At 38.1% G+C, this 13,008-nt stretch overlaps 1 protein-coding gene and 2 non-coding genes across 3 annotated transcripts in view; 1 reads left to right on the top strand and 2 right to left on the bottom strand.

Annotated features, from left to right (window-relative positions):
- The window catches only part of LOC129729455 (tubulin monoglutamylase TTLL4), a 40,561-nt gene extending 32,987 nt beyond the window's left edge, over positions 1-7,574 (bottom strand). Inside the window, exon 1 of the mRNA XM_055688033.1 lies at positions 6,861-7,574. The gene's annotated coding sequence lies outside the window, so the exon portion shown is untranslated. The remainder of the gene's footprint in view (positions 1-6,860) is intronic.
- Trnay-gua (transfer RNA tyrosine (anticodon GUA)) lies at positions 5,854-5,953 on the bottom strand. The gene is made up of 2 exons: positions 5,917-5,953; positions 5,854-5,889 (listed from the first exon to the last, which is right to left on the bottom strand). It is a non-coding gene; the product is annotated as a tRNA-Tyr (tRNA).
- Positions 6,108-6,214, top strand: Trnay-gua (transfer RNA tyrosine (anticodon GUA)). Its single transcript has 2 exons — positions 6,108-6,144; positions 6,179-6,214. It is a non-coding gene; the product is annotated as a tRNA-Tyr (tRNA).
- Positions 7,575-13,008: the final 5,434 nt, after the last annotated feature.

Genomic DNA, 13,008 nt, shown 5'->3' with positions numbered 1-13,008 from the left:
CATCACACACAGAAGAGTCAGCTGATGCTGATAACTCTTATAGACCTGTGTGATCGAGACCAAAGCCAGTCTGCGTCGTGCTTGCAAGTGCGACACAACTACGGAAGGTGCTCCGTACGGCTAATTTTTTCGAACTGAATTTCTATTTTTAACAACGGCTTTTTCCCGTTAACACGCAAGTTCATTAAGCAGACAGTATGTGAGTAGAGGAAGAACGAAAAATAAGCAAACTGGAAATATGATACAGATTTGGAAAAATATACCGCATCCCGACGGGACTTGAACACGCAATCTCCCTGTCTCCGGCATGGTGTTTTGACCAATTAAACTACGGGGGACGGTGGTACTGTTCCACAATCTATATCGTATCACATTCCGCTGTCGACTTATTCTATTGCTCATCCCTAACTACACACACTGCTGTGCAAGCGTTATTTATAGACTGAAAGGAATGTCTCATCACACACAGAAGAGTCAGCTGATGCTGATAACTCTTATAGACCTGTGTGATCGAGACCAAAGCCAGTCTGCGTCGTGCTTGCAAGTGCGACACAACTACGGAAGGTGCTCCGTACGGCTAATTTTTTCGAACTGAATTTCATTGATTCTTTTTTAAACTTTCGAAAACAATAAATCGACACTATGCACAAGCAATTAGAAGCAAATTAAATGCTTTCATACCCAGGTAGTTTCAATAAATTAGATGCATTTTCCATAAAATATATTTATTTTTCAAAGATGGTGTTTTGCTGGCTTGAGAAAGTTAGCAGAACAATGGTCGGAAACAGCGTTTCCAACCAATGAATTGTTGTAGAATGGTCAAAATAATTAAATAGCATTAAACGCTCTTGGAAGAGCCTGGTTTCATGAAAATATTACCGAAATTATAACTATACATGCATAGCTTCGATTTTTTTAAATCTTTTCAACTAAAAACGATCCGAGACGTTTTGATACAATTGGATGTCATTTAAAAGCTTCCTTACGCAGTTAGGCCGTTTACATACTGGCGCGTTCTGCGTTGCGGAAACGATTCGCCTTGCCGTGGGTTAATGTACAGCGCTAAGTAGAGCTGTACATTAACCCACGGCAAGGCGAACCGTCTCCGCAACGCAGAACGCGCCAGTATGTAAACGGCCTTAGTTTAAATAAATCAGGTGCTTTTTTCTTAAAATATATTTTCACTTTTACTAAATATTTTCGTTTAAGTTTGAGCTTGACGAACACGGGAATAATCACATATAAATGGCTATTTGGGATTAATTTTCAATGTAAAACAATTCGGTAGCTTTCACTTTGTAAAAATCGAGTCCGGCGCTGGCTACGTCCTTATGGTCGGTTAGGGAAGGAAGGCAAGAAGTGTTATGATCGTTGTTGCCAGAGACCAAGTTTACCTCTGCATCTCTAACAACTATAACGGAAAGGAAGGGATTACTTTTGTCACCGTGGTAAGTGACGGATTTTTAAACTTTTACCCTCTCCGCTACACGCCTATTATATAGACTCGACTGCTCTTCTTTACCGAGACTCGTTAATTATCCTCTGCCAAGTATCGGCAATTACAACTGCCTTCAGTGGTATTCATTCAACTGTGTGACTTTTTTTCTGGAATTTGAGCCCGAATGAAGGGTCAAGTTTGGGAACGGAAGGGAGTCTGACAGTAAACCAATGCGTAAAAGTCCCTCAGACATCGAACGGTCGTGATTCTACTATGATTCGAACTTATCACCAATCACATGTCAAAGCGGACTCTGTAACCTTGAGGTAACGAGCTCATGGGCGTAGCCTAAATTTTGAATAGGGGGGGGGGGCAAGTTCTTCAAAATTTTAGAAGTAAAAAATTTAATTTTTTTACTAACACTAAATTAAACTAAACTGTGGCGATCGAAGTAAAGTACGAACGCGGACGGGCGCAATTTTTCTACTGCGTCACAATTTTCTCGCTAAATATTTTAAATTTATTGTTTTTGGTTGAAACAGTGTTATATAAAGTTAGCTTTCACCGAAAACCGCCAACGTTGCCTTCCGTATTTGAAGAAACAGCCGATATTAGTCAACACGCAGGTCGCAGTATTAGTCAAAGTGCATGAAGATCAAGCGGATTAAAATGCCTCTTAAAACTTAGGGAGTAATCGAAACCGCCATAAGGAGAAGTTTTCGCTTCAGGAGCCAACGAATGTCCTATGAATTTTTCTCTTCAATTTATCCAAGCTGAGTGATACTCGACAGATGAATATGATCGATTAAGAACACAAAATAAGGATTGACTGAATAGGATCTGGATCGAATTGTAGATGGTGAGAGCGTTCTTTTTCTAGCTTAGTATTTCTCTATAATCATGTTTAATATTAATGCAGTACGGCAGGTGGATTTCTGCAGATCTTATTTTTATTAAAAGTACAAATCAAACTAACTCGATAAAAATTCATCGGTTTGCTAGTACATATATTCAAACAACAGATTCAGATTCAGATTCAGCATGCGTTCTCGTTCCCCATTGCCTACCATGGCAAATCCTGAATTTGTCTCACCCCATCTTACTGAAACAAATAACGGTTTTGATCGCGCAATAGGCTTCTGAATTTTCAAATTTGTATTTCGCGTAATATGCATCAGTTATCATAAAGTTACCAGAGCTGTACCTTATTAAAACGAATTCTATCCTGTGATACTCGTAGAGATGCAGTGGTACCCGCGGTCTCTAAACAAAACGAGTATCACCATCCCTTTCCTTCCCAAAAAGTACCGCCTTTTGGTCGTGGCCGGCGTCGTTATTGGTCAGTGGTAAAAGTATTGTGAACCAGCGAAAATTGCACGATGAGTATGTAATGCTAGTCCCAAGCACCATAAATCTGGTTCATTTTGCAGTTTTCTTAGTTCGACCAATCACGGAGTGCAACTACGGGCAGTCTACCTAAGCTAAGCTAAGCTAACAAGAAACATCATCTTAAATCTTATTTACTAATCAATATTCCTTCAAGAGAGCGAGTAATGGCGCTATAACCATAAGCTTAAAATGCTAGGACTAGAGTTAGTACACAGGTAAAAAATTTAATTTTAATTTCCATCCGTTACAGTTGAAGCGAGTAAAGGCGCTATAACCTTGGTTTTAAAACCCGAACATAAGGAGGAAATACCTATGTTCCATCCCAGGAGATTGGTCAACAAAGGAGTGTAATTTCTTAGCTTTGTCACTTGTACTTCTTACATACGGATTGTCCCCGTTCTTAAATTACATTGTATTAGGTATATTGCGCTACACAGTAGGCCTGGCCGTTGACAAGAAAAATGTATGGAAATCATTTTTTGAAAAAATGGTGGATATCATTTTCCAGGATCCTTTCAAGTACTGGCTGTGTTAGTGTAGACTAGACTAGACTAACACTAAATTAAACTAAACTGTAATTTAATTAACACTAAATCTACCGTAGAAAGATAACAATAACAACGTCGTTAACTAAAAAACATCTTCCTTTTATCCTCCGCAAATCGCTCCAGCGCTAATTCAGTAAATTTTCCACGATTGTTGTTAACCATCTGCCGATGAACACTCAGCAAGCAGAGAGCACTCAACCATTGTTTACCTCAGCCAGGTTTTCACCCAACGTAATGTGCTGAACGAGAGCTCAATCGTGCTTGTTTTACATGGTGAAGCAAGTTCAATTTTAATTGCTTTCTCAGTCGCAGGTAAGAACGAACGGGCTTCAGCAAGCAAGTCTATAAGATCCCGGTCTTCCAAGTTCTTACCGTCTGCTCTCATGCTGCAATGTTGATACCAGACTTCCACCTCTCCAACAAAACTGTTAACGTCATAAAAAAATACGAAAGCTCCGGTTTTGCACTTTAACTCTTCAAACGACATGCGTATTACGTTAGCAGGATGCAGCGAGGACAACGCGTAGGCAAGTGCACTATCTTCCATGAACCGTGTTTCCTGTGTGGTTATTAGAGAATTAAGGTAAGGAATTGTCAATGCTAGATTCCAATACTAAGCTAGTTGATGCAGGTGGGTTTGCCAGGTACTTTTGCCGCTGCAATGTTTCAATGGGCTAAAAATGTCGTTTTGTGCTAACCTATGCGTTAAAAAAATGATTTTTTTTTGGATGGTGGTAAAAAAATAACTAAGACAGATAATAAGGTTTGATTAATTTCCTATGGAAGGTAATTATGCTAGCTTACGTGCAGAAAAAATCTACGATCTTGCGTGCGGAATTTCGGCAGTTAACCGTAACGTTCGCCATGGCGGATGAAAATATGCGTGTAGGCATGTTTTCAAAATCTTTTTTCATTTTATTTATCAATTCCTCCTCAAATTTCGCGACAAAATTGTTGGAGTAGATCTTACGCTTAAGGCTTGCCAAAAATCTTCGACGAAACGCAACTTGGGGACGTTGGGCGGGTTCACCAACTTGGGAACCACATCGACATTTAGCCGTTCAATTTCCTCAAATGATCGCCTCGAATAGTGAGCCGACGCCAAATCCGGCCAAAACACCGTGTCTTCGGCCTTATGGTATTTTTTGGTGAACGACGCTACTTCCGGCAGGTACTTCGTACTATAAATTCCCCCGTTCTCGGCCAGTCCGGAGCAAAAGAAGAGCAGGTTTAACATCCCCTTCACGCTGATTGTCAGCCACAGCAGCACCGTCTTGGGGAACTTGGTGTGTAAAAGAAATTTTACCTTAGCGTTATTCTGCAAAAAAAAATTTCTGCACCAATGCCAAAAATAAATTCTGCACCAATGCCAGAATTGGGGGGCAACCCCCCCTGGCTACGCCTATGAACGAGCTCCTCTTTAAAGTTGATTTGCTCCGACCTCCTACGAATGGCGTAATCTGTACAACATTGTTACGAAACTGCCTTGGAGTTTCTGACTAAACAAGCACTCTAAATAGCGTTGTAGTGTTTTGAGCTTTTCTGGCGAAATGCGTGAATGAAAAAGCAACACAAATCAGCAAAACGACCTAGAACTAAACGACGGGGAGCGATAGATAGAGCTTTGCCCAAATCTATTTTAAACATCCGAATCGTACGCGCATGAATTACAAAGTTGTCGGACGTCCGCTTCTAATCAATAAAATTGCAACTGCATGAAAATATCTTAGCGTACAGTGCCCATTATAGCAATTGCATACTCGAGTACAGTTTATAAAAGTTTGACCTTCCAAAACAGAAGCCATACAGACAAGAGCCAACGTAAATATCATGCAATCCTCGTTCAACTCGACGTTGGAAGGCGGTATATGTCTTGTTCTTATCTTCGTTTCACACCGTAATTACGTGACACGGAGTAATTTGCATAATATGCATTCAACCTATCGCCTCTAAATAATTTACAATTTTCACAGAAAATAGTAAAAACCATCGGTGACCCCAAATTGGTTGACCTTGACATCTGCTGCAGGGAAATGTACAGTGCTTGGTTGAATTTAATTTGAAGGGGAAACGGTAGTGAAGATGCAACATATTTTGCATCGAAGAGTGAATAAATGCTTGTTTGTTGCACTGAGACGTGTTGATGTGGCTGCTTGTGTACAGAATGCAACAAGCAGCCCGTAGTCAGATCAGATTAAATCAAAAGCGTGTGCCAAATTCGTGATTGTAAGCGGGCGGTGTCATTCGGTCATTTGCTGGCGATGGCGTTGATTACTTTCGAGAGTGGTGCGCGACATATTGGTCAAACTGGGCGACGACAGTGTCGAACTTGAGCGATTCCGGCGTCAACTTTATTTTTGGCCGACTATTGTGTAACAAAATAATAGTAGCTGCTAGATAGCTCTATTCAGTTGAGGCAGCCTTGGGACAGATTAGAGTTTCATTACCGTCACGATAGAGAGCAAAAAAGAGCTTCGTTCCTTCGAGCCGGATTTGAACCAGCGACCTATGGATCACTACAGTTTCATTTCATGAGATAGTCTACAGTCCACCGCTCTACCAACTGAGCTATCGAAGGAGCCACGGAGAGCCTAGTTTTATGTCAGCGACAGTTACTTTCACGGCCGCAAGGGCATGCGGTGAACCGCGTTTCGCGATCGCTTGCAGACAATTCAAACTTGTTTTGTTATGTTGTTCAAGTGAAACGCTTGCTCAAAAATCAACACACGAAGCCTTCGATAGCTCAGTTGGTAGAGCGGTGGACTGTAGATTGGAAATGAAAAACTCCTCGTCAAAGGCAGTTATCCATAGGTCTCTGGTTCAAATCCGGCTCGAAGGATACTACTTTTTGTTTATGATCACAAAACTTTGATTTGCAGTAGAGCCTTATTTATTTTATGTAAAAATTAATCTTTATGGTGGCTCTATAATGATGATACCTTACGAAAGCTTGAACTAGTAAAACAATATTTGATCAGGGTTAAATATGAAAACTGTAACACTCAGTCCATTTGTTTAGCCATATCATAATTCTTATTCACATTTAACAATCTACATTCTTATTAGAATTGCATTATCATGTAGAGTGGTATAATAATTTATGTGATATATATATGATATATATATATATATATATATATATATATATATATATATATATATATATATATATATATATATATATATATATATATATATATATTTATATATATATATATATATATATATATATATATATATATATATATATATATATATATATATATATATATATATATATATATATATATATATATATATATTTATATATATATATATATATATATATATATATATATATATATATATATATATATATATATATATATATATATATATATATATATATATATATAAATATATATATATATATATATATATATATATATATATATATATATATATATATATATATATATATATATATATGCATGGAAAGTACTTACCTCAGCACTTTTTCCTTGTTGAAACTGTTTCTCAAAAGCAGTTTTATAAATTTCAGCTGACACGAAGCAATCAATGTTAAATATTTATTACCCCTTGATGAAACCTCAAGCGTGTTCACAATTTTCATTCAATTTAAAAGAAAAATCATCCTTGTTTTGAATTTTCCATTCATCAGAAATAAATTGAAACTGCACCAGTAACAACACACCAACACAGCTCTGCTAAGTGCTAATCCAATGAATGTGAAAAATACGTTGGTGTATTTTTGTTTACGTTTTTCTTCCACGCGAAAATTTTAACAGCCAAAACACACACATTCACATGCGCGCTTGCTGCTCACAGTAAAGAGCAGGAAAGCAAAAAAAAAAAATACTCCCGCGAAGTTTACGGCAAAGAGCAATGTACGATGACAGGCTGCAGCAAGGGGAACTAGAAAAGTTCTCGCTGTAGCGCTAGCGGCTAGCCCTTTTCCGCAATTTTTTTCTGCGTTTCGCGACACTAACTTCGGAATATTTTGGGGTTTTCACTTCGTCACCGAGCGATATTCATACTCACGGCACTTATTTGAAACGAAATAAAGCAACTAAACGAAAATAAACGCGCACACCAGTCCGGAAAACGGTATCTGCACAAGTTTTGTTCGATCGTCACGGCTTTCAAAGATGGCAGAGAAAGAGAACCGAATTTTTGAATCAAAACTTCGGAATTGCTGCTGATTTGACGTTTTGCGTCAAGCGAGTTTACCCCTGTGGCTGAGGTTGCGAAGCAGTTGGTTTTCGAAATAGGGTACGATTGCGTGTAGTAAATCCAGTGTCGTTGATGGTTTCCTCTGTATCAACAGATATAGTCTTACAGTTTTTCAACTAGATGCATGTATACAACAGTAGACAACAATTCTCAAATGAATTTTGAAACATTTCTTCATTCTTTACAAATAATGTTGTATCAAATCGAAGTAATATACTTATAGCAAATTTCTTTATACCATCAGCTCACCTTGTTTTGACCTGGAAGCGCACTAACTACTGTCGAACTAACTACCCGGCTTGCTGCTCGAAGCGCACTGTAAAATTTTTCAGCTTCAACCCAATACCGCACGTGCTTAGTTCGTAAACAATTCGTCCCCTTAATGCTAGAACTAGATAACTCGAAATTTGTCGATTTTGAGTTAAGTATACCATCATATTTATCGCGTCGTGCTCTATAACATATCCAAAACTCGTTGAAACACGATTACAAGAAAAAGTGTTATTCATCAATTAAAAAACTAGATATCTCAACGAAAAACAAGCGTATTTTGTAGTAAAACTAAATAACTCGGTTTTTTGTTGATTTTTACGTTGCTATAACGGGCCTGAAACGATATGGATGCGTTTCATAAAATCTGAACCTTTAATAATTGCATTTGAATCATCATCACCAGAATACGTCAAATTTTCAACCTCGTTTTTCTCGAAACGTCAATTTTCGAGTTATCTAGTTCTAGCATAAAGGGGACGAATTATTTGGCATCTCTTTTTTACTTGCGTCGTAAATCGCGATGCCGTTTTTTTATTGCTCGGCAGATTTGCCCGTACGCAGTGGAATAAATAAATTCGCTATAAGCAGATATCAGTATTACCACAGACAAACAGACGTGCCTCTTCGTACAAAAATCCTGTAAAATCTTCGTCCTTATTCGAAACGTTACACTCATACGCCACCATGTGAGCTAATTGCCTGCTAACTTATTTTCGTAACACGGTTTTTGTCTTTGCTAATGGGTGCGCCACTTGTTTAAATCAACACAAGTGGCATTACTGATGGTTTTTGTCTTTGATAATTAATGTGCACGCTTACTTATAGCGACACTAGCGGCCATCTTGCCCACTAAGCAAAATTTCAAAATTGTCGTTATTTTTCTGGTCGATGTAATCGTCATCGAATGGCACGTCTGTTTGTCTGTTGTATTACTATACACAATTTCCAAAACAACAACCTAATAAAGTAATGAGAATATCCTCTATTATCTTCTTTTGGAAATTAAAACTGTGATATGAATGTTGAGTTCATTGACAATAATGTCGTATAATATTTTCGGTTACCTTAAACTCAGAGCAAAAATTTAGATTTAGTTGATTGTAGCTGAACGCTTTTGAACGATAGTGATTGATATACTATAGTAGACGTAATCGATTAAAATATCTCCTGACGATGAGGTTTATTTAATCGCAGTTACAGAGTGTAAAACAAAACAACATACATATTTTGGTACCCGAAATTTGGGAAACAAAACGTTTCCTGTTTGAAAAAGTTCCTTTGTACGTTATGATGTCAATAGTCGGATCTAGGATGGGGGAGGGGGAGGCATCAGGGGGGCCATGGCTCCCGGGCCCCCACAAAAGATCACTTGTCATGACTAATAAAAAAATAAAAAAAAACTCGTGAAACTTTAAAATAACTGAATTTTCAATAAAACTTACACAACCCTTGTATAACCTTCCTCTAACTTATATTTTTTATTGTCATATTCCTTTAATGAAATTTCGACAACTGGAAAGGGGACCCCACAAGGAACTTCAGAATAAGGAAGCAGCACAGAATTATGGCGCTTTACGGTATTACAATTTTCATATTTGCATTAAGGCCGATGCAAATTTTATTTTCATTTTATGTCATCTTCAAAAATGTTCAAATCGGAAGGGGAAGAGAAAAGCTCAAGCCGTTTTGTTAACATTTTTGGTTTTAAGACAGTGTACTGAATTTAGCAACAAACAAGTCCAGCGATAAAAAGAGTGTCGTCCAAAGGCAAGCCAAATGATTAATAATAATGAAAAAGTGTTATTTTTCAACATTCATGTTAATGCAAGTTATAAACATCGTAATTTGCATACAAATTTACATTAAAGATGTTCTTTTTTTGCTTCTCGGTGTTATTTATTTTTCGACCCTTTACAAATTTTGATTACCTTGGACATAAAATGAATTCGAAATTCGTATCAGCCTAATTTAGGAAGAGAGAAAATACAGGTACATACTCGGAGCTCGGAAAAATAGATAAAATCCCCAGGTTTCGCCCAGTTTTCGGGCGTGGGAGGTAATCTGGAGGGTCGCGAATTTTTTCCGGCCGCTTTGGCAACGGCACAAGACTAAAACGTAAACGAAATTAATTTTGAAGATTTTTTTTTTCAAATCCCACGCATCTAATAGGGTTGTTGAACTGTATACGAACTTCTGATTTTTATATATCAGCTAAAAAAGTATTTTTTTCTAAGCAAAACGTGTTTAATCATTTATAAATCACGAATTGGAACTGCTCGAAATCGCTACAATAACAGTTGGTAACTTTTCAGCGATTTTTATTTTTTATTTAATGATTCAAAATTAAAAAAAAAATCATGTTTTGCTCAGAAAATTACATACATAAAAATTAGAAATCCGTGAGTAGCTAAACAACCCAACTACCAGAAAAAAAACGCAGTTCTGTCGAATGATACATAAAAATTAGTATAGCTAAACAACCCAATTGCCGGCAACTCAGATATTTAGTGGAGTATTTGTCAAAATTTATAGCAGTAATTTTGTAAATTTCGCCAAAAACGATTTTAAAGATTTTAAGCTGGGAGTGTGGTCCGACATTTTTAAAAAAATTACTAAAAATCAAATCAGTAAATGAATTTTTGGAATAAACCTGAAAGATAAATGCTTATACACTCTCATCGAAAGTAGGCTTAAATAGGTTTCTGCGCAATATACGTTCAATCGAAAGTGATTGTATATATTTTTTGAAAACAATGCGTAAAAGCTATACAGTCAGGTTTTTGATTGGGCGTTTTTTTTGCACGGATTTTTACGATGTTTTTAAGTGGATTTTCGAATTTCCGTGGTTTTATAACGCGGATTTTTGAATTAAAGCGTTTTCGAGTATTGAAGCCAAAAATGGCCGACTTCGAACCACCACCTCGGATTTTCAAGAACACCACATACACATCGATGAAGCTAACATAAAATAGCGTTTTCACAGAGACGCATTATCTATTTCCAAGTCTTGTGCTTCTGAAAATTAGAAGTGGTTGCTCGAACTCAGCCGTTTTTGGCTTCAGTACCGTTTCACCTCAAAATATTCGTTACAGTCTTTTGCCTTTAGTTAAACTGTTATACGTCAATATCGTGGGTAACAGTCACAGGGCAAACTGCAGGCATCTTTATTCAATGAGGTTGGTTTCTTGACTAATACAATCGTAATTCGAACAAAGATTTGGTTTATGTGTTCGCTTAAGCAGTGGCGCAACTATTCAGTCGTGTGTACACTACACGCATGCATGCAAGTATTGATTACAAAAAGCCAGTTAAAGAATGTTCAATGTTCCATTGTTTTACTGAAGATGGCGGCAAAATCTTTGCTCGTTTACCGTGATTGTAACAATTGATGGATTGTCGAGTGACATTGTTCAATCACATGCATATTATCGGTACGTTCCAATAAGTGTTGAATGGCTTCAAAGAATTGATTGTTAGATTTTACCAAACATTGATCGGTTGAATATTTTTCAATAATTTCGACGCAATATCAGGTATGTATTGGAGTTACTTTACATTGAAAAGATCCAGTATCAACTTTAAAGCTTGTAAACGAACAAATTAGGGCAAATGTATGTAATTCGAAACTTCTGTTGATGGCCGGGAGATATTTACCTATGTGTGAAAGAAGAATGATTTTTCTTTGAACATCAAATGAAATAATTGAAAAAGATGCGCGAATTAGATGCAATCGGATTTCGTAAGACTCTGCCGAAGGTTGCACATGTAGGTAATTCAAGCGCTGCTGTTGAGATTAGGCACAAAGAACCGTTGAAAAGAATGTATGTAAGTTACTGTGCGGCACACTTTGAATGGGGTTGAATCGGGAGCTGCGCGGCGACGGCAGTCGTCAGGACAGGATCGCATTGAATGTAGCGGCAACTAGACGGTCGGTGGCGGCAAACATTATTGATGATAGACCTCAGCCTCAGGAGCACAACAGCGCTGTGATGCGCGACTGAAAATTAATAATCTCTTCGGACATGATAGACAGATTTGCGGTAAGGTCTCTGCCTCTTTTCTCGTCTTGTGTTGATGTTATTTTTTTCGGGCTCGCTTCAGTTCCCGGCAGGCAAAACTTTCCACAACCCGGCAGTGGTGGGTTTTTGTTCGCCGCGAGGGATTCAGACGGAAAGATGTTTACGTTGTGTATTTTGGATTTGAATAATAGGGAACCGTTCCGTTTCGTTAGACATCATAACACGGTTCTCTGGGAAGAGATGAACAAGCAAGCAAGGTAAGGAGGGCTCGATTGGCGCAGCACCAGAAGCAGCAGTGGCAGCTAAACAAAGTGTTCAGGGCACATCCTCCGGCGCGGCGCATTGGCACTCTTGCACAGGAAGCCTCTCGGGAGGAGCGGAGCGTATACCGACCGCTTCTCGCAAGACACTTTGAGGGCGGGTAATTTTCCTATTTTCTCTATTATTTAGTTTATTATCCGCGGTTCATTGTGTCGATGGAATGGAAGCCACAGAAGCAGCCCTATTTGAAGAAAGAGTTGTCCGGATTGTCGGCATCTTTTGTCTATCATTTGAGAAAAACAGTCTCGATAGGACACAGTTTGTTGAGGTGCGATGGGAAGCGCTGTAGTAGAAAAATACAGTTTCATTGAAAAATATGACGCTGGCCACGATTTATTGTATAATTCTCTATCACGCTTGGTGGTTTCATGAGTTAACATAAAGTTTGCTTTACATTTGTATGATTTATCGTAAATTTAAAGGAATGGCTATTTTGGTTAGCACGATAACGGTACTTTTTTGCAATTTAACAAACAATCATGCAAAAATTATAGCAAAAGAGCCAACGAAAAAGCTGCTCAAAGAAAAGGGTTGCGATCTCGTTATACAAAAGCACGCACACGGCATACACAGGATCAGGATGAAGGTGACCCTCTCGCCTTCCTGATTCTGAAGAAGCTGCCTCTGCTGCTGCCGTCATCGAACGGAGGCGGCTTCTGCTTTGGTAAATTTGACACTCTTCTTCTTCCCGGTTGGCTCTCCCGGAACGCTCTCTAATTTGGGGTTAATAAAGCGGCTCCGGTGTACGTACGCGCTTGATTGTTACCCTTCATCTGCTGTCGTTGAA

This window comes from Wyeomyia smithii, chromosome 3, assembly GCF_029784165.1.
Source record: "Wyeomyia smithii strain HCP4-BCI-WySm-NY-G18 chromosome 3, ASM2978416v1, whole genome shotgun sequence".
In the NCBI taxonomy this organism is placed as follows: domain Eukaryota; kingdom Metazoa; phylum Arthropoda; class Insecta; order Diptera; family Culicidae; genus Wyeomyia; species Wyeomyia smithii.
Note: the sequence above shows the minus strand (reverse complement) of the source record. Positions and strands in the feature narration are given on the sequence as shown.